Source organism: Ictidomys tridecemlineatus, chromosome 1 (assembly GCF_052094955.1).
Source record: "Ictidomys tridecemlineatus isolate mIctTri1 chromosome 1, mIctTri1.hap1, whole genome shotgun sequence".
Taxonomy (NCBI): domain Eukaryota; kingdom Metazoa; phylum Chordata; class Mammalia; order Rodentia; family Sciuridae; genus Ictidomys; species Ictidomys tridecemlineatus.
In genome coordinates this window covers 72530311-72552882 of record NC_135477.1, presented here as the reverse complement: position 1 = coordinate 72552882, position 22572 = coordinate 72530311, and the positions used below count along the sequence as shown (strand labels likewise).

Here is a 22572-nt window from a genome sequence, read left to right as displayed (position 1 = left end):
ATTTGTGTACTTAGTTATTTACGTATTAATTTTAAAGCTCTGTTGTTGTCACTCTTGAGGTACTGCAAGGTAGGAAACATGGGTGTGTCTTGGAAAACTGAGAATAGGGTTTGATATAAAGACTTCTACATATATTGTGAACCTGAATAAACGGGCAGACAAGAAGATGTCTGTATAATGAAGTGTTTTAAGTAATAAGCCTGAGGTAGCTAATCATTAAGGCTGTTGGATTTCTGAAAATATGGCTTTGGTTTATATTTTCCTTTGAAGTTCGAGAGGTACAAGTTCTGTGATTTATCAGAAACTAAAGTCACAAATAAGAAGCAAACAAAGTGAGGAAGTGTCACAAATAGGAAAGTGTTAACTGATCAATATAATCAATAAGTCTTGCCTATAGGTATAAGGCAAGATAGAATACATAATCAGCAATAGACATAGATTAAAGATTATAGGAATAAAGTAAGATAACATAGATAAGTGATAGTAAGGCATAAGTTTTATCAGGAATAAGCCTAAGTAATAGTAGGAAAATCATGTAACTGTAAAACATAGGATTTAAGCCGTAGGATAAGTCGTATATCAGTATAGTTATAGAAAAAATAAGCAAGTAGGTTAATATAGATATATAGATAAGGTCAGATTAGCATAGCAACTTGATCTTGTATCTTGAATATAATAAAGCATTTAGGGTTTATAGATAATAGTAAATGGCCAGATGAAATGTGTGTGTAGGATATAAGATAACTGTAGTTTTAAGCAGACATCAAATAAGTAACTAGTACTGAGTGTGTAAAGCAGTTGCTTTGGTAGAGACTCATTAGTGACTTGCAACAATTCCCACCATGCTGGGATTATGGGAATAGGGTCATTGTAGTCATTTGAGTAAAAAGATGTGACTATAGAAACTCCATCTTAGTTTCTATGTTTGTTACTGTCTCTGTGAAGAGAGGACTGCATGCCTCATTTTTAGGAAATGGAAATGAAAGCTGTTTTCTTATAAAAATTGTATTTCTAGACTTTGCACCTTTCTCAGGATGCAGCGGTGGTCATGATGAGCTAGATCCTGGGTTTGAATACCCTCGTGGTTCTACAAGAATTTGAAGTAGATTCTTACCTCACCGATCCCCACCCAAATTCAGGATATGACTGTCTAACACTTGCTTGAACCCGGGACTGTGGTCAACTGAACTGCAAAGCTAATGCTTTTTTTTTTTTTAACTTCTGTTTATGGCTTGCTTGCTGGATGGAAAATTCCAGTCTTGCCTAGAGCCCTCAGGTCCCATTTATTAATATTTTAATTTCTGTCATTGGCTAGTTTACATGACAATAAGAAAGTCACTGATGTTGTGTTTTTGTCTTTATATTCTCCTTAAATGGACCAGGAAGCTGCTGTCCTCCCACAGAGCTTGCGTCTCTATGTGGGTGACAGTCCCTGGCCAGGTAAATAAAGGTCTTTTTAGATTTAAATTTGGACTTTCTGAGGCTTCTCCCCATAATAAAAGTAGGTAGCAGAATACTCTTCACTTCTTCCAGCTTTGAGTTAAGATTAGGAGTTTAGATCAAAATTTCTTAAATTTTTTGAGGCTCCATCCATGTACTATTAAATATTAAATACCTTTTTGTTTCAGTTACATCTACTCTTAAGTGTTCTGATTACCAGTTCTCTCTTTCAGAGGGAAATTGAGGAAAATTCATTTTTCCCTATTAACAAAGTTATAGATTTCAGGCCTTTTTTTTTTCTTATGACAAGTGAAGCAGTTCGAAGCCAAATTCAGTTAGGCATTAAGCTGTTAACTAAATTTTTATGGGTTTAAATATAATCAGTCTAGAAAATTAAGATTGTTAGTTAAGGGCTTAGCTTAATTGATTTGCATTCAGTTGATGTGAGATAGATAATTCTAAATTTTGGTTAGGAATTTAAATATTAGTACTTTCTTTAGAGATTTGAAGGCTCTTGGTCTAAATTTAACCTAAATTCCTAGCTTAAGATTGATAGTTAAGCCATAAGAGGAAGGGAGAGGATTGATGTAATTATGAGAGTTAGCATGAGAGGGTTTATTTTTGTGCTTTTGAACTGTCATTTTATTTTAGTATTGTTGGATGATGGAAATAGTGTTAGGGATGTTGACTAGATAAGTCATACATAGAAATATAGGTTTAGTAAGGCTATTATTGGTATTGATATAGGTATAATGATATTGTTAGTTGATACAAGTTCTTCGATAATAATTCATTTTGAGGTGAATCCAGTTAGTGGGGGAAGTTCACTTAGAATATATAAGAATTATTGAAACTAGTAGAGGAAAATTGTTTCAGATGTTGGAGAGTGAAAGGGTGGTAGTTTTCTTGTTTTAATGGAATAATATGAACATGTGCATTGACAACAGCAAGCACAACATAATAATCCCAATATTAGTGAACATCCACCTATGAATAATTGTTTGGCTCAAGTAAAGTTGTGTAATCATGAAGTTAACAATCCAAAAAGTCTCAACCTCCATCATCTTGTTGGGCCTTATCAATGATATCATTAAAGTAATCTAACTCCTTTGAAATAGAATTTACTGTTATCATTTAAGTTAAAGCAACACATATTATTAAGTTCCTCACATCCTTTAGGGTGCAATAATACCAAACAATCAATTGCAGCCCGATTGTCAAGTATGGATTGACCATGTTGTTGTTCTTCATTAAGTATATTAATTGCCATACAGGTATGATTAATATTTTTTACCACAGCACAGGCAAGTTTTATATAGTGGTTTTGTAAACCCTGACACATAGTCTAGGGATACCACTAAGGAAAATGTTGAAGTGTTAAATTCTTCCTTAGAGAGAGAGTTTTCTGAATCATCACAGTTTTCATCAAGTGAAATAGATCTTTATGGATATGTTGTGCAGGATGGTAGTTTATTAAATCCTGTGGGGATGGTAAAAACACAGTCTGCTAAGACAACAGTGGGTACCATGAGAGACATTTTTGCAGGTATATAACAATTTTAGACAAGTGAACCCAGATATTATAATGGGTTTTAGAAGTCAAGGAGTCTGACTGTACTAAATTTCCATAACTGGGGCACAACAGAACAACATTATTTTTAAGACCAAAGTATGTAAATACTTTGTGTGAGTTTAGCAATCAAAGCAGTAACTAAGTTTTTCGAGTTTATTTTAACCTCATTTGAGCCAACAGCTGTTGAACTTATGCTATTAATGATTTTGTATCTACCCAAGTTACTGGAAGTCTAGTATCTTGGCATTTCTTTTCTTTTGAGGAGAGTGATCATTGTCCTTTTGTTTGGTGGGATTCTCCTCATGCAAAATCAAAGAAAACTTGGGAATCAGGTTGTGAAGTCCCTGATGTCCATTTATAACTGATAGGTCTCACACACTGAGCTGGATCCAAACTGGACCTGTTGGTGTCAGCATAGCAGTCTATCCTTTCCCTCATGTGATCAGAGGCATAAGGTCTTGTCATGCTGGGTCTGGTGGAGTCCTATATATTTTATATAAATTTATGGTAATGGCTGTTTGGGAATAAAATGTCTATCCAAAGCAGATGACCAATTGTGAGTATTAGCTTTGTATTGCATGTTGAGTGCATTAACTGTAAATAAAACAATATTTAAAGCATTATTCATATGTGAGAGGGTTTAATCCCTTTTTTGTTTTTGTTTTAAAAAGCAAGTTTTTAAAATTGATTTTTTCAGCTTATGACAGCAGAATGCATTACAATTCTTATTACACATATAGAGCACAATTTTTCATATCTCTGTATATAAAGTATGTTCACACCAATTCATGTCTTCATACATGTACTTTGGATAATGCATAATAATGTTTATTACATTCCACCATCATTGCTAATCCCCTGCCCCCTCCATTCCCCTCCCACCCCTCTGCCCTATCTAGAGTTCGTCTATTCCTCTCATGCTACACCACTATGAGTCAGTCACCTTATATCAGAGAAAAAAATTCAGCATTTTTTAATTTGGGATTTGTTAACTTCACTTAACATTATCTTCTCCAGCTCCATCCATTTACCTGTAAATGCTATAATTTTATTCTTTTTTTATTGCTACATAATATTCCATTGTGTATATATGTCACATTTTTTTTATCCATTCATGTACTGAAGGGCATCTACTTTGGTTCCACAGTTTAGCTATTGTGAATTGTGTTACTATGAGCATTGATGTATCTGTGTCCTTGTAGTATGCTGTCCATTGAGTATTAACAGAGGAGAGGAATAGCTGGGTCAAATGGTGGTTCCATTTCAAGTTTTCCAAGAAATCTCCATATTGCTTTTCATATTGGCTGCACCAATTTGCAGTCCCACCAGCAGTGTATGAGTGTACCTTTTCCCTCACATCCTCACCAACACTTATAATAGCTGCCATTGGACTGGAGTGAGATGAAATATTGTGGTTTTGATTTGCATTTCTCTAATGGCTAGGGATGATGAACATTTTTTCATGTTTTTGTTGATTGATTGTTATGTTCTGAGAAGTGTCTGTTCAGGTCCTTGGCCCATTTATGAATTGCATTATTTGTTTCTTTGGTGCTTATCTTTTTGAGTTCTTTATATACCCTAGAGATTTGTGCTCTATATGATATGTGAGGAGTAAATATTTGCTCCTAAGATGTAGGCTCTCTATTCACCTCACAGATTGTTTCTTTTGCTGAGAAGAAACTTTTTAGTTTGAGTTTATCCCATTTATTGATTCTTGATTCTAATTCTTGTGCCACAGGAGTCTGTTTAAGGAAGTTGGGACCTAATCCCACAGGATAGAGAATAGAGCCTACTTTTTCTTGTATTAGACACAAGGTCTCTAGTTGTATTCCTAAGTCCTTGATCCATTTTGACTTGAGTTTTGTGCATGGTGAGAGATAGAAGTTTAATTTCACTTTGTTGCATATGGATTTCCAGTTTTGCCAGCACCATTTGTTTAAGAGGCTGTCTTTTCAAACAATGCATGTTCCTTGCACCTTTGTCTAATATAAGATAATTATAATTTTTGGGGTTGGCCTCCATGTCCTCTGTTCTGTACCATTGGTCTACCAATCTATTTTGGTGCCACTACAATGCTATTTTTGTTACTATTGCTCTGTGGTATAGTTTAAGGTCTGGTATAGTGATGCCACCTGCTTCAGTCTTCCTGCTATGGATAACTTTAGCTATTCTGAGTCTCTCATTTTTCCAGATGAATTTCATGATTGCTTTTCCTGTTTCTATGAGGAATGCTATTGGTATTTTGATCATAATTGTATTAAATCTGTATAGTGCTTAATGGAAATATGGTCATTTTGATAATATTAATTCTGCCTATCCAAGAACAAGGTAGATCTTTCCATTTTCTAAGATCTTCTTTGATTTCTTTCTTTAGCATTCTGTAGTTTTTATTGTATAGATCTTTTACCTCTTTTATTGATTCCCAAGTATTTTATTTTATTTTTTTGAGGCTATTGTAAATGGGGTAGTTTTCCTCATTTTCCTGTCAGAAGATTTGTCACCAATATACAGAAATGTTTTTGATATATGAGTCTTGATTTTATATCCTGATAATTTGCTGGATTCATTTACTAGTTCTAGAAGTTTTCTGGTAGAGCTTTTTGAGTCTTCTAGATATAGAATCATATCGTCATCTAACAGTGCTAATTTAAGTTCTTCTTTACTTATACGTATCCTTTAATTTCTTTTTTCTAATTGCTCTGGCTAGTGTTTCAAGAAGTGGTGAAAGAGGGCATCCCTATCTTGTTTCAGTTTTTAGAGGGAATGCCTTTAATTGTTCCTTATTTAGAATGATGTTGGCCTGAGGCTTAGCATAGATAGCCTTTATGATGTTGAGATATGTTCCTGTTATCTCTAGTTTTGATAGAATTTTGAACATGTAGATGTGCTGTAGTTTGTTAAATGCTTTTTCTGCATCTATTGAGGTGATCATATGATTCTTATCTTTTAAGTCTATTGATGTGATGATTTACATTTATTAATTTCTGTATGTTGAACCAAACTTGCATCACTAGGATGAATCCCACTTGATCGAGGGGCACTATCTTTTTGATATGTTTTTACATTTGATTTGCCAGAATGTTATTGAGAAATTTTGCATCTATGTTTAATTAGAGATATTGGTCTCAAGTTTTATTTTTGTTGCCCAGTTTTGGAATCAGGATAATATTGGACTCATAGAATGAGTTTGGAAGTGCTGCCTCTTTTTCTATTTTATGAAATAAATCAAAGAGTATTGATATTAGTTCTTCATTAAAGGTCTTGTAGAACTCTGCTGTGTATCCATCCGGACCTGTTTTTTTTTTTCTTTTTTTTTGGTTGGTAGACTTCTGATGGTGTCTTCTATTTCATCACTTGATATTGGTCTGTTTAAATTCTGTATATCCTCCTGATTCAATCTGGGCAAATCATATGACTTAAGAAATTTGTTGATGCCTTCAATATCTTCTATTTTATTGGAGTTTAAGTTTTCAAAGTAATTTTTAATTATCCTCTATATTTCTGTAGTGTCTATTGAGATATTACCTTTTTCATCAAGTTTGCTAGTAATTTGAGTTTTCTCTCTTTTTCTCTTCCCTAGCATAGCTAAGGTCTGTTAATTTTCTTTATTTTTTCAAAGAACCAACTTTTTGTTGATTTTTTCAATTGTTTCTATTTCATTGATTTCAGCTCTAAATTTTAATTATTTCCTGTCTTCAACGGCTAAAAGGCAAGTTTTAAGAGTATGATATGCTCATTTAACCAAAGTTTGTCTGGTAGAATTATGAGGAATTTTATAATTTAAAATTATATTTTATTATTACAAAATTGTGAAAAAGCACAAGATGTATATGGAGGGGCATATTTGTTTTTAAATGAGCAGGGTTGCCCATGGTAGCAAAGCAGACTAATAAATAAGAAATGTAATCAGATACCCTTTTAGACCTATGAGCACTAGCCCTAATGAACCCAGAATGGGTATCAATAAAAACATAAAGAAAGGAACAAGGATGAAAAGGAGGGAAATGGGTAACATCCATTTATCAAAGTACATTGCAATGTAGGTCTTGTGGATTTATAGATTTCCACATAGGGATGTGGAAGGGTACACACTGAGAACAGTTGTTAACTATAGCATGAGCCTGTTGTAAAGAGATGAAAAACATCTTCATTAGTGTTCAAGTATTTTGATGAAAAAAATCCATGGGATTTTATAGCATCTGAAAGGACAAAGGGATTTTACAGCTTTATCTGTGTGAGTGTTATCTTTAGTCAAAGGTCCAGCTATTTTGGTGTGGTTTTTTTATATGAGAGGGAGATAAAGGGTTAAAAAAAGAGATAGTAAGTTGGAATCAAAATGAGGACATAACACAGCTATAAAAATAAGAGGAACAAGTTTAGATATCTATGGGAACAATTGCATGGACTACTGCATACATGGCATAGGTTAATGGCGTCTGAGTGGCAGGCTGCTCTGCTCATGCTAGGTGCATGAGTGGCAGGCCGCTTACCCTGTAGGCACAGCCCTGGGCATGAGGTCATGTGTTGCAGTTTCTGCACTTGCTCCATGGCCTACTCCTGAATTGGTCACTGGAAGGACAGTTAGAAGAAATTGCATTGGTGGCTGCCTGAATTCTGCTTAGCTACTGCCTGAATATATATATATATATATATATATATATATATATATATATATATATATATATATATAGAAATTGCACAATAAAATGAGACCTGCTTTCTGATTAGCGACTCTGCAGCCACAACCTCTACCCTGTTCCGTGGACCTCCTTGATGGACAAGAGACAGCCAACCTGTAATAATGTTTAAAGTATTAAAAAATAGTCTTAATGCCAGGATAATGGTAGTTAACTTAGCTTGTTGTGGAGAGATTTGAGGTAGGGTATAATAGTCTATTTCTCATTAATAAGAACCAATATTATTATTTTTTGTTTATCTCCACCCGTATATATTGTTATTTCATCTACAAGAGGAACAGTATAAATCAAGGAAGAAAAAGTATGTGTTTAAGTGAGGCATATAAGAATTAATTGGTGTTAAAATATCTGTTAATATAACTTGATGGTAGAGATATGAAATTTTTTATAAGTAAGGTATAAAACATAAATGTCTATGCCTGTTAAGGATAAAATTTCAGTATAATCATTAGTAAATAATTGAGTATACATGTCAGTAAAAGGCAAAATATCATAGCCTGAAAAGTGAGGATTATATAATTATATATATATTTATTTATGTTGCAAAGTCTCACTTGTGACCCTGAATTTCATAGTATTTGTATATAGATAGTGTATATATATAAATATTTTGGTTATAATAGTAACTACTGTTGTAAAAGCAATGACAATGGCACATTAGATATTGAAAGTTGACCCATCATTATTTTTTATAATCCTTCTTAATTTTCTGTAAAGCCTATTTAAAAAAAGGAGTTAAATTAAAAAAAGGAGGTAGCATTCTGTTCCTTTAACAACTGGAAAAACTGAGAGATCAGTTTGGCATTAGCTGTAATTTTTAATTTACATATTGAAGAAACTAAACTCTTGATGATTAATCCCTTTTATGTTAAACTTAACTTACTATTTTAAATGTAACATGAAAACATAGGAAAAACATGTTGAAAAGTATTAATCATCCCTGTTTTCTTGAAGAAAAATTTTAGGAGTAATGGACATTATATCATAGACATTTTTTTAGAAATTAAAATTTTATTTTTTGGTCACTAGAAAAACCCATAAGTTAGAACCTTAAAGACATGTATATTTTTATTTGATGACTTGATTTGAATTAAGTTATTTGGATTCATTTTTTAATTTTAATTTTTTTCATGAATGCTCCTTTGTCTAAATGTCAACTTTGATATCAAGTACATAATATATAGACACAGGATAGGCCTGTGTAATTGGAAATGCTAGGTTTAATACCTAACAGCTATGATGGATACTGAAGTCAATGGTTTCAGATAGGTAGCTATTTGTGTGCGATGCTTATCAGAAACATGCCCAACATCATCAAGTCCATATCTTCCTAAGGATTTATTAAAAGAAAATTTCAAATGTATGTGAGAATTAACTCTGGAGAAATTGGCCTTTGGATAAAGACAGAATGTAAAAACCTATATAGTTAGATGAAATAAGACTGATCAGAAAAATACATCAGCTTAAATAGAATACTTAAAAACCTATATTGCCGTAATACTGACTTTATCAGGTCAGAGTGTACTTGTAGTTTAGATAAGAGTCAGTTGGAAGCCTGTGAAATTTTTAAGAAAAAACTTTTTCTCAAAAAGAAAGCTTGTATATTTAGAATGTTTTTCCTTTTGTCTTTCTGTGCTGTAACATTAGGGAGGAATTAGTCAAGAAAGCCAGCTGAACATAGACAGCTAGCCAAGTAGTTTGGATTTAAGAGAGACACTTTTCTCCTTTTGGCTTAACTAGTTTTTTATAAGTCTAGTAAATCTTGTAGGTCCTGTAATTTACATTTTAAATATAAGGCTAGGAAAGTTAGAGATCCAGCAGAAGTTGAAAGGTAAGTAAAACTGTTGTAACCATTTTTTTTTCTTTTATAATTCTCTTAAAGCATGGTGTTGCAATTTATATACTTTGTGGAGAGTTCTTTCTTTTTTGTTTTAAATCTTGCAAATCTAGTAACACTTTCCATATACAGTTGAATATAAGTGATGATTTGTTGTGGATTAGAAAGGATAGAGCCTGGTAGCCCCAGGGAGCCTTTGGATATTTTTTATTTTTATTTCCTTTGCCCTAGACCAGGGTGGCCTCTTGAGCTCATGCATAAAGCCATACCATAAAAGTATTACCATGACATTAGTATTTATGTCTGATAACCCTGTAATTGACTGCTCATTTAAATAGTTAATTCAGGTCTACTTATAGTAACTGATAAACAATTTCAATGACATTAGAGTCAAATCTTGTACTTCCCCTTTCATTTAAAGGTTGTAACTCTTTCAATATAGCAAAAAGTAACTGTTCATATTTTGGCTGGTTAGCAGAGTTTATCTTAATAGGACAGACAGGTAAGCTATGAGATTTCCCCTCTTCCACAGCTTGTCCGAAACACTAAATTAACTGGGAACTAGCTGGGGCTGGGCGTCTGCCTCAGCAAGCCACAGAGGCAATGGCAGTGAATTTGTCAGAAGAGTCATATATATGCATGGAGAGGCTCCAGGACAACTCCAGCCAGAATGTTGTTGCCAGGGCTGTTGTGCAGCTGCAGGAGGAGCAGCAGGAGATTCAAGGGGCTGCATAGTTAGGCACAGAAAGAGAAGAGCAGGTAGGTTGAAAAAGAGAGGTTTTGTCAATTGCATCTCTATAAAGAAACCAAATTTGAAGGACTGGTATAGAAGTTTGTGGCTTCTCATGAAGTGTTTCACCTATTTTTTTCCCCAGTCTTTCAAATTTAGTGTCCCACTTTCTGGGGAAAAAAGGATAGCAAGAGCTTATCTCTGTCAGCAAGGCAGTAAGATCAGCATTATGTATGGTATGTCCAGTCTTGGGAAGTAGGAGAGAAAGCTCAGCCTGATGACGTCCTTGAGCATCATAAGATAGAGAATTACCCATAGCCTACTGATTAGGGATGGGTACCAGCCAATGAAAGAGATGCACGTCAAAGGCCTGTTCCAGGAATAAGTAAGTTATTTCCCCCCCCCCCATTAACCTGTCAAAATCTGGAAGGGTCTCTATTAAGGCGGATTCTGTTGTCCCACTCTGTGGACTGGGAGGCCTTTGGGGGCAAGAACTCTTCTTGTGCCCCAACAGTGGTTGTCAAGCATCAGTGGCCAGCAGAAAACCACATGCATACTGGACACTACATCCCACAAACACCATCTACCTCCCAGTGTGCCCAGGTTCAAGTATACTGACTTGTGCACTCTAGAGAGGGGTGTAGTCATGTACCACCCTGCCCCATGGGCCACCCAGCATCATATCAAACAAGTTAAAATACCTCTAACTTACACTGCCACACCTTACACCCTCCAAAATATACACTGGTACCACACCCTGGATTTGACAGCCCTGGATACATGGAGTTTTTCTTCAGCAGAGCACACAAGACTATACTCCTAACATGGTATAATCAGACTGCTTACTCACAGAAAATCAGGTGCCCTCTCCTCTGAACCAACAGGAAGCTAAAAGGGACCCAAATATACCCAAGATGGAGGGAGCCTCCTAGAATTGTTTTAGAGCTGGTGTGCACACTATTGCCACACCCAGAGAAACATAGACTTAAAGCTGAAGATTGGTGGGCATCTTCTAAAGGTCCCAAATTCTGGTGAAATCCAAAAAAGCAAGACTCAATAAGAAATTTTTCCACTTTGGCTTGGATATTACATAGAGCACTAATATCAGTTTTGATCTTTTTGAATCTATAAATGTTATCTTTTATCAATATTACACCTTCATCAATATTTGATTGTATTCTTGTAATGTTTTAAAGATTGGAAACAATTCTATTTTTGTTTTCCTAGGTCAGAGTTGCTCCTCTTAGTCCCACTTTCCCCTCTTACATTATCTGCCACTAACACAAATTACTCCATCCATCTTTCTTTTTAACTTGGTTTTTATTTTTATTTTTTCTTTCATTATTTCTGTCCATTTAATCTCTTCTTTTCATCTCCTACATAATGTAACAGTAACTTTACTATCTTTAATAAGTCATTTCCCAACCTATTCCAGAATGTTATAATTTTATACCCAGAATATGAACCTATTCCAGAAAGTTACTACAATTTTATACCCAGAATATGAGAACAGTAGAGAATTTTTTCATCAAGTTCCACTTGACCTAAGGTTTATTAGTGTGAAGTTTGCTCTGAAGATACTAAGTATACTGGTCAAAAGCTACCCACAATCCACATGACTCCCACTTATCAAGAGTGAAAGATGGCCTGGCAAGGTGGTGCACACCTATAATCCCAGTGGCTCAGGAGACTGAGGTAGGAGGTTGGTGAGTTCAAAGCCAGCCTCATCAATAGTGAGGTGCTAAGCAACTCAGTAAGACCCAGTCTCTCAATAAAATACAAAATAGGGCTGGGGATGTGGCTCAGTGGTCAAGTACCCTTGAGTTCAATCCCTGGTACCAAAAAAAAAAAAAAAAGTGAAAAATGCTTTTTAGTGGCCCCAGCAAACTTCCAGCTGATTGGCTCCTCTTCGGTTACGCTCATTGCGCTGTTTCCCCACCCTTTCAGACCACAGAGCTGCTCATTGGGGTACACTTTTGGCTTTGCCCATGCAACCCAGCCAATCAGCCTCAAGAGTGGGAAGGGACAGGGTTGAGAGGCTCCCTGGAAGCCGGTAGTGGCAGTTGGGCTCTGATGGAATTCCTGAAGAGGTCCCGTGGTGCACGCGTGCATTCTAAAAATAAAGTTTATTCCTGCTTGTTAAGTGGCTTGTGAATTGTGCCCAGCCAGACTGCGGCATTTGGTGGCCTGTACGAGGACTGCTGCTCTTAGCTGGGGGCTGACAATGCGTCCACCTTCCCCAGCCCCAGCTTACCCTCTGTAAAAGCAGGAGTGATGGTCGCTGCCCCTCAGCCCTGAAGACGATAAGGTAGTGTACAGATGCCCAGCTCAGGGAAGCCTGGGAGCCAGTGCCCGGCAGAGCTGCTGGGCTGCCCTCGGAGGTGACTGGTTCTGTGCAGCACAGGATGGTACTGGTTTCTCTTGGGGCTGCCAGCTGCTTCTTTGATTCTCTTCTTCTTTCCACAGGACTCGGATATGCTTGCTTGTCGTAATTATTGGCACTGGGCTTTATACTTAATTGAAAAGGTAAGATGGCCACCCTGTGGGCACCCTCACTGTGAAGACTTGGAGGAAGAAGTGCTGTCTAGGGTTTGTTGTCTGCTTCTGCCTCGCAGTGGCTGGGATCATGGGTGTGTGCCACGTGCAGCTTGTGCCTGTGTTCTCACTGCACCCGTCTCATGAGGTCTGGTGTGGGATTTTCCACTTGGAGTGTCATGTCAGTGCTCAGAGGTTCTGGATTTCAGGTTTGGGGGTTTCGGTGTAGGGCTGCTTCAGTGATGCTGAGATTGGGAACAGCAGATGATACATGCTGAATGGGAGTATCAATACCTGGATATTCACCCAGCCCAGGGCACTTACACAAAGAAGCTCACTCAATTGTCTCTTGTTTAAAAGTAGAAATAATAACTAGGCGTGGAGCCTCATGCCTGTAATCCCAGGAGCTCAGGATGTTTTTGCAGGAAGATCACAAGTTCAAGGCCAGCCTGAGCAACATAATGAGGCACTAGGCAACTGAGGAAGACTGTCTCAAAATAAAAAATAAATGGACTGGAGGTGAGGTTCACTGGTTAAGCTCCTGGGTTCTATCCTTGGTACAAAAAAACAATATTAGAGGTAATAATCATCTCAGAAGATGAGTACACACAAATATAAAAAACAAGTGAACCTACCACCCTAAATAACCCACAACACTTCGACTGATCTCATTGACACCACAGTGAATAAAATGTGGAGAATTAAGAAAGTTCATAGTTAAAATACTCAGTGAACTAAAAGTATGTAAGGAGTTTAAAAATACAGGAAGTAAAAGATGATTTCAAAAAAGAGATTCTGAAAAGGACTCAAAGAGAAATCCTGAAAAGATTCAGTAAACCAAATTAAAAATTAAGTGGAAAACATCACTAATAAATTAGACCACTTTGAAGATGGATTCTCAGACCTTGAAGTCAAAGTGTGTAATTTAAAAAATAAAGTCAACAGTAAAGAAGTTAAGAGGCCATGACCTGAATATTCTTAGATAACAAAGAATCATTGGCATATATGAAGGCACCAAAATACAAAATATATGAATGCACAAACTTCAATATACCAAAAATTTGCAAAACATTTAAAATGGGATGGAAATCCAAATATAGAGCCTCTTAGAACCCAAAATAGGAAGGATCAATAAAGATCTTCTCCAAAACACAGTATAATAAAATGCCTAATATACAGATTAAGGTTAGAATTTTAAAAGGTTCAGGATGAAGGAGGATGTCACATTTTGAGGAAAACCAGTTAGAATTTCAAATGCATTCACCGTTCAAACCCTAAAAGCAGGGAGGGCTTGGAATCATATAAACCAACCAAGATTAACATATCCAGCAAAATTTGTCCTTCAGAATTGAAAAGGAAATAAAAAACTTCTATACTAAATGTAAAAGAATTCAAATAACCAAAAGCCTGCACTATGAGATTTACTCAATGAAATATTTCATGCAAAATAAAGAATCAGAACCAGTAGAGGGATGAAACTCCCTAGAAGAATACTCAACTAAAAGAGAATCAAGTCTTGGCTTGAAGGCCAAAAAATAAATAAAAATGGCAGGAAATATAAATCATCTCTATATTATCAATGTAAATAAGAATCCTTTGCATGGCATGTACTTTGACCCTGAAATCCTACAAACATTTCCACTAAGAGTTTTCTAACACAAATACAAAATTGGTAAGAACAAACTGACAGGGATTCCAAACCCCATTACTCCTCTCAGTACTATGAGGCAGAACACTGCAGAAAACAATGGGAGCTCAAAGTGTGTGAATTTTACCCTAGTGGCCCCAAGGTCAGGGGTCAGGTACCCTCCTTACTCAGAGTAGATGTTATCTGCTCTACATGATCCTGCTCTCATATTCACCTGCTTCATGCCTACAGGTTCTGGCCTCACTCTCCCAGACTACTTGTCAGTGTTGCAAGTCCCTCGTTCCTGGTGACTGCTGGGGCCCAGGATTATGAAGCTTGCTGCAATCAGTCTGTGGGTATTAGCAGCCTCTTCACTGGTGGTTACTGTTTCCCAAATACTCTGTGAAACTGGAATATGCTGAGTTGAAAAAGAAAACCTCAACTAGACTCTAACACAGCCTTGCTCAAGCATCTATTTTTCTCAAAGAAAACAATCCTAGAAGCATGTTTACACGTTTAATTGTAAGAAATAGTGTGTATTTTGTGAATGCATGATTCCATTTGATTTGGAGATATTTGTTCATGTAGAAGAGAACAATAAACCTAAGAAAGTAAATATCCTTATATGAAACAGTTTAAATCTGACAGGATGTATTCTCACAGTGGTTGGATCACCACTTTTGCACTTGACTTTTGAGTGCTTGTAATTAAACGTTTGTGTTTCTTCATTAATAAGTCAGATGTTTGATGCATTTTTCCAAATAGCATGGAATTTTCCAGAATTGTATCATAAATTTATAGAATATGTCTTCCAGCCCAGAATACACTAGTAAGATGATATTAGGTGTTAGAAACAGAACTTTTCTCTGAACTTCTCACTCTATAACCTCAGTTCATGGAGAATATCCCCATAGGAAAACAAAAACCTGTAGGAATTTCCTTAGTGACATATTTGCCACTGGGCAAATATACTTTGGTAAATATTCCAGTGCACATATACTGTTAGGAAGTCCTGGAAACTGCAGTAGTGATTATTCACAGTGTGTGTAGAGTTAGGCTTTGCAGTTTCATTTGCATCTTTTATGATAGCATGCTCTTGTGTGTGTAATTTACTTGATTCATTAACCATCATCCATAAAGCCATTCCCCTATGCCAGTGAAACTAAAGAGGGGCCTCCCTGATAAGGGAGGACCTTGGCTTGAAGGCCAGACATACCTCAGAAGGATCTGGTTTTGCCCAACACTTCTGGCTGCAATGGACAGTGCAAATATCCCAAGTGATTTTGCAAAGCATTGGGCCAACTAGATGGTGCTTCATACAACACTATGTCAAACAGAACATGTATTGTTTGCTCTAGAATCCAGGGTGCTCTTTGAGAGACTACTTACTGCATAGGCTCAGGAGGAGCTCGGGAAACTAGTGCCCTGTGGAAGGAATACTCCTTGGTTTGCTTAAAGTCTTCTGCAAAGTCAAGAAATCACTGTTGTGTTTGGACACATTTCTGGAGTCAATGCAGCTGATCCCTCTCCCTCACTTTCCTATTAGAGCTACATTGAGTTACGAATTTTCAACTGCCAATATACCCAGACATGATTACAAACTGTTTTTATTGATCAGTTGACATTGTGTTTAAAGTCTCAAAGCAGAGCAAGAAGGGTTGAGGGACAGGGAAGAGGAACAGGAAATGGAGAATTTAGAATTGCTGGAACCAAACTGACCAGTGTGCCAGGTGCCTGTGGTGCACACCTGTAATCTCAGCAGCTTGGGAAGCTGAGGATCACAATTTCAAAGCCAGCCTTGGCAATTTAGCAAATCAGTAAGCCACTTAGGGAGACCCTGTATCAAAGTAAAACATAAAAATGTTCTGGGAATGTGCCTCAGTGGCTAAGTGACCATGTGTTCAAACCCCAGTACCAAAAAAGAAAAAAAAAAAAAGAAAAAGAAAAAAAGAAAGAAAAAGAAACAATTTTGACCAATGCTATGGACATACATGTAAATAAAGTACAATGAATGAATTTTACCTTTATCTATAAATCAGTAGTTTAAGACACTTCAAATAAATTGAAGGAAGGCTCCTAGATTTTAGAAGTATGGGAAAGGGGGTTCTAGAAGAGTTGGGAAACGAGTAGTACCAGGGACTGAAGTGGAGACAATTACGTTCTATGTATGTATGATTATGTAAAAGGAAAATTCTGATATTATGTGTAAGATATTAATGAAAACATTCAGAAAAACTCTTCCAGACCTGTGGTTATTTCTTTTTACTATTACTGTAGTTTCACTTGCCCTTTTTCCCCCTTAATTAAGATTGACAAGGGACTGGGGTTGTGGCTCAGTGGTAGAGTGCTTGCCTAGCACATGTGAGGCTCTGGGTTTCATCCTCAGCACCATATATAAATAAAACAGATAAAATAAAGGTATTGTGTCTGTCTACAACTAAGAAAAGAAATTAAAGGTTATTAAGCTGTGTGCAGTGGTGCATGCATGAAATCCTAGAGATTACCCATGCTGAGGCAGGAGAAGTCCAAAATTTAAGTATCCTGGGCAACTTATTGAGAATCTATCTCAATATAAAGAAACTAAAAATAAGGCCTGGGACTGTTCTCAAGGGCAGGGTGCCCTGGGTTCCATCCTGGGTTCCCTCATTACTGCAGAAAAAAAAAAAGAAGATTGAGAGCCACAAATTCAATGATTATTTGAATGTTTTATCAATTTATTCCTGATATTACATTTCCAAAGTCATTCATTTCTTTCATTTTAGTAATATTTTTGATACTTTTAAGATGAGAATGTTTTTGTCACTCTTGCTCATCTCTTAACATAAATACTAAGATATCTTATTTTAAATCTGTCAGGTTTGTGTACGATACCTGCTCTGTCATCTGACTTACCCTGTAGTGCTCCTTAAACTGATATACTTGTGACTAACTTTCTGTTTGGATATCCATACAGGGAAACCTTCACTAATAATCTCAGCTAGATATTTCATGACTTCTCCATTCTTTCTGGAAATCCAAATTATCTGAGCCTTCCAAGCAGAGAGCTGTGACCTTCTGTCACAAATGCATAACCTACTATTCCTGGTGTCTGTCTGCAGTACTCAGGTGCTCAATCAGTTGCCAAATTCTCTCTTGTTCTCAGGATCCCCTATTTCAGCTCTCTGTGTCACAGGAGAAAGAAAGCAATCACTTGAAACACCAGAATGTTGGATTTATGTTCCCTTTACTGACTCCCAAGGAGAACATTGACAATTTGTTATTTTCTCCTGATCATACCAGATTGTGTCCACTTAAGAATAGGCTGTTCTGGGTACTTGTTCCTCCCCACTTTCAATAAGGCTGTTCTTACTTTTGCACTCTGTACTGATGTTGTCTTAGTTGTACTAACATTATTTGGATGGGATGGAGGGCTGTCCATACCTCTAGGTGTGGTTGTGAAAGAGAAGTCATTTTGCAGAGCTGCTAATTCACATGGAGTCTATGCCCTTTTTTCATTGTTCAGTGTATAAATGTAAAATGTGGTGAATGTAGTTTTGTCTAGATTTGCTAAAGTGAAAATCAATGGTAACTTTGGGTAGTAGAATGTTAGAGGAGTACTTATGAACAAATGTTTAGCAAGTTCAAGAATGAATGAAGAGCCTGAGATATGGCTGAATGGTAGTGAATGCCCTGGAATTGACTCAAGGATTTAAAATGACAATGAAGTCAGGGACAGACCCTCCTTCTCAATGAATTCAAACTAAATGGCATAATTGTGGGTGATCTAATTTTTATCTTGTTTAACTGTCTCTTTCAATTCTGATATAATAATCATGCAATATATTTACAACACTTCAAAGAGTCTTAAAATTACATATATGGGGTACCAAAAATACTAGACTAAGGTTTTAAATAATAAATTCATAAAATTATATTATAGTTTGGGTAGTTTGAGAGTGCATAAAAATACAATGGGCACATACTACAACTAAATTCAAATTTAGTTGTAGGAGCCAAGAAAGATTCAAATTTTTAAAATTAATATATGCTAATTTTATTCAACCTTGTGAATTTGTGTATTCCATATATACATGAAAATACCCATTATCACCAACAACAATTAACTCTAAATCTACTTGAGTGGAAAAAATAACAATTCATTTTTCTATATAGCCCCTGAATTAAAGAGGAATTTGGAATAATGACAACATATTTTGCTACAAAGAAATATTTTACAGTGAATATAGTAAAGTTGTATTGAGAGAAAACATAGTCTTCTATTTATTTTTGAAAGTCTAAAAATGAGTAATATAAGTTTACTAATCAATGATTGACCAGGCTGAGTACATTAAATATAAACTTAAAAAAACAGAAATAATTTAAAAAGCATGACTAAGAAACATGTAAAACTAAATGTGTAGAAACAATAAATAAAAGCAAGCTTGAAACTTAAACCAGAAAAAAAGAAGCTTTATAAAAACATAAAATAAAAATATAAGGTCAGAATTTAAAAAAGTAAAACCCAAGGTACAAAATATTTTTTAAATGATAATAAAATAACTTGATATTTTTACTAGAATGTTTGCAAAAGTTATATTAAGTCTAGGTACAAATTCTATAGCAAATGGAACAAAATGAATTATTATTATATTCTGTCTCTCAAAGATTTCACAGTTTACTAAAACATTACTTTGAAATATAATTTGCCCATTGTTGAACACTGAGTTAATTATCAATGTGCCTGAGTAACAGAGCTTTGGGTTTCCCCATTCTTCATTCCTCAGTTCAATATTCATATGGTCAGGTAGCATCAGAATGATAAGATTATTATGAGAATGTTCACTCTTTACATGTTCAATCCCCAGTACTGAAAACAAAAACAAATAAATAAGTTCAATCAAGAGAATAATAATAAAATCATAATAAAAATCAAGCATAATGGAAATCCAAAGAATGCTAGGCACTGAAATTAGTATCCTAAAACACTTTATTGTTTAAAATTTTTAGATTTTAGATTTTAAATGTCCAATTTCATACATATTTGACTTGTGACTTGATCTAGTTTCTTCTTAATTCCCATGTCTCCTCTTCTAAATTAAGGTGACAAGCAGATGAAACTTCAAGTGAAGCCCATTCTTGTTGAAGTGGTCTCGCTGCTACCTGGTAAGATATTTCTGTTAATGATTTTATAAATCACCTTATGATTTCTGGATATTAACCATACTTAACTCTTACATAGTTCTCTGAAAAATATCAGCACATACATCAATCTATCTTCTGTGGATGCGCTCTTATTTCTGGATTCTGTTGAGGACACAGAAGGTGTTGTCTTCAAGTGTGATCACTTTTATGTTCTTTAGACAACAGATTCAGCCCTCTATCTGTTCCTACCCTGATGCAATGCTTGACAACCTACTGAATTCTCAAACATACATGAGTATGTGGATTGGACTAGGGCTTGTGAATTCTACAGAGAATATTAACCCCTTTTTTCTTAGAGGCTCAAATTGACATCAGAGTTCCTCACACATTCACTCCTCTGCTCAAGTCTTTCCAAAAGATTCCCAACTAAGAATAAAAAGGAGACCCTAGGTGACCTGGCCTCCACCTACTTGCCTGAACACAGCTCCTAAAACTTGCTCCACTCCTCACTCCATTCCTGGTGTACATGAGTCCTGCCACACTTTGCTAGTCTCAAAATGGGGATTCAATGCCCAATTAGTGAACCACAGAGAGCTATAATTATCTTTGCATTGGATGAAGTTGCATCCTTTATGACACTAACAGTTAAGTCTGAACAAGTTGTCTGCAAATATGCACGATTAATGACAGAAACGATGGGTAGCTTAAATCAACTATGATTTTCCAGCCATTAATCCCATTATGATTTCACAAAAAGTAGATGCTTTGAAAGAGGTGAGTGGTCATAAAAATTGAGATGGTTATTTTCAATTCTACTACTACTGCCATGAATAAAAGAACTAAGCAGAATAGATAAAATGCTAGTGAAGGAGAATTATTACAAAATATATCATCTACACTTTGGCTCAGCTGTCAAAATAGCCCACTTAACTCAATCTACATATGAGCATTTCTTTTTGTCGACTTCATCATGGTCTTAAAACAGGGAACATTAAGGTATTACAAATATTATTCAAGGGTGGGACATAGTTCACTGGAAGAGAATGTGCTAAGCCTGTGCAAGAACTTGGGTTCAATTCCCAGCAGTGTAAGAGAGAGTGATAAAGTAAACATGGTAAGTCCTTAACACATGAAGGGTATGTGGGAATTCTTGGTACTCTAGTAAGCTTTCTGGGAAAGATTATCAAAATATCTTTTCATGTTTGGTTTGCTTAATTACATTCTAATAGAGATCCATACATTATATTTGGTTGGTGTGGACCTTCTGGGTCTTCTAATCTACAACAGTTCAAATTTCTTTTCTTAGTGCTGCTTATTTGTGTGTGAAAGTGGATCATTTGTTTGGTTTGGTTTGGATTTTTTCCTTGCATGACATGTTCCTGCAAACTATTTCATAGCTTGATTTAATATTGTTTTTCCTGAATGCATTTTATTTTTTTAATTTGTTTTAATTAGTTACAAATGACAATACAATGATCTTGACATATCATATATTTGAATCAGATGGGGTATATTTTCTCATTTTTCTGAATGTACAGGTTGCAGAATCACATTGGTCATGCAGTCATGTATATACATAACAGCAATTATAATGTCTATTTTATTCTGTTGTCCTTCCTTTCCTCCCTTCCCCTTTCCTCCCCTCCCATCAGTTCTCTCTACCCAATCTAACGTGACACAATTTTTTTCCCTCACTTCGTCATATATGTATTCTGTATAATGATGAGGATCTCCTTACATTTTCCATGCAATTCCCCTTCTCCCTTCCTTTCCCTCCCACCTCTCCTCCGTATCTAGAGGTAATCTTTTCATGCTCTTCCTCCCTACACCATTTTGAGTCACCCCTCTTATGTCGGGGAAAACATTTATTTTTTAGGGATTGGCTAACTTCACTTAGCATAGTCCGCTCTAATGCTATTCATTTCCCTGCAAATGCCATGATATTGTTATTTTTTAGTGCTGAGTAATATTCCATTGTGTATATATGCCAATATTTTTTATCCATTCATCCATTGAAGGGCATATCTAGGTTGGTTCCACAGTCTAGCTATTGTACATTATGCTGCTATAAACATTGATGTGGCTGTGTCTCTGTAGTATGCTGTTTTTCAAACTAATTTTTTTCTCAGCAAGAGAAATAATATGTGAGGTGAATAGGGAGCCTACATCCTGGGAACAAATTTTTACCCCTCACACATCAAATAGAGCTCTAATTTCTAGGGTATAACAAAAAATCCAAATAACCCAATCAACAAATGGGCCAAGGACCTGAACAGAAACTTCTTAGAAGAGGATGTACAATCAATCAACAAATACAGGAAAAAATGCTCACCATCTCTAGCAATCAGAGAAATGCAAATTAAAACTACTCTAAGATACCATCTCACTTCAGTAAGAATGGCACCCATTATGAAGCCAAACAACAACAAGTGCTGGCAAGGATGCAGGGGGTGGGGTGGGGGAAAAGGTACACTCATACATTGCTGGTGGGACTGCAAATTAGTGTTGGAGGGCAGTATGAAGATTCCTTGGAAAGCTTGGAATGGAACCACCATTTGACCCAGCTATTCCTCTTCTCAGACTATACCCCAAAGACCTAAAAGCTTAATTAAATTTGAATTCAAGTGAATAACTACATTTTTAATATCAGTATAGGTATATTAAATATTTGTAAATTAACATCTTCAAGCTTCATAGGAAACACAATGCCTTTTTTACTCAATGTACAGCATTGAGTAAAAATATCTCAGATTCAACATTTTCAATTTTTTTGGTAAATTTTGAATGCAGTACTATGTACCTCTGAATTTTTAGTTTTAGTCACCACATAATTGTACATATTTATAAGGTACAGTGTGATATTTCAAAGCATGTATACAATGAATAATGACCAGAGCAGGGAAATAAGCAGACATCACTTCAAGTATGGATTATTTCTTTGTGTTGGGAATTAGATCAAATGTGAATTTGGCAGAAGTGAGGTTTTTTGGAGTTGATAGAGCAAATACATTT

General features: G+C 35.8%; 1 long non-coding RNA gene across 2 annotated transcripts in view; it reads left to right on the top strand.

Annotated features, from left to right (window-relative positions):
• Positions 1–22572, top strand: part of LOC110597397 (uncharacterized) — a 56528-nt gene that overhangs the window by 11740 nt on the left and 22216 nt on the right. Inside the window, exons 3-5 of one of the 2 annotated variants that reach the window (XR_013436126.1) lie at positions 12744–12803; positions 14692–14791; positions 19519–19581. This is a non-coding gene — a long non-coding RNA (uncharacterized LOC110597397). Of the gene's footprint in view, positions 1–12743; positions 14792–19518; positions 19582–22572 lie in introns of both variants that reach the window. The other variant, XR_013436124.1, reaches the window with a different exon arrangement.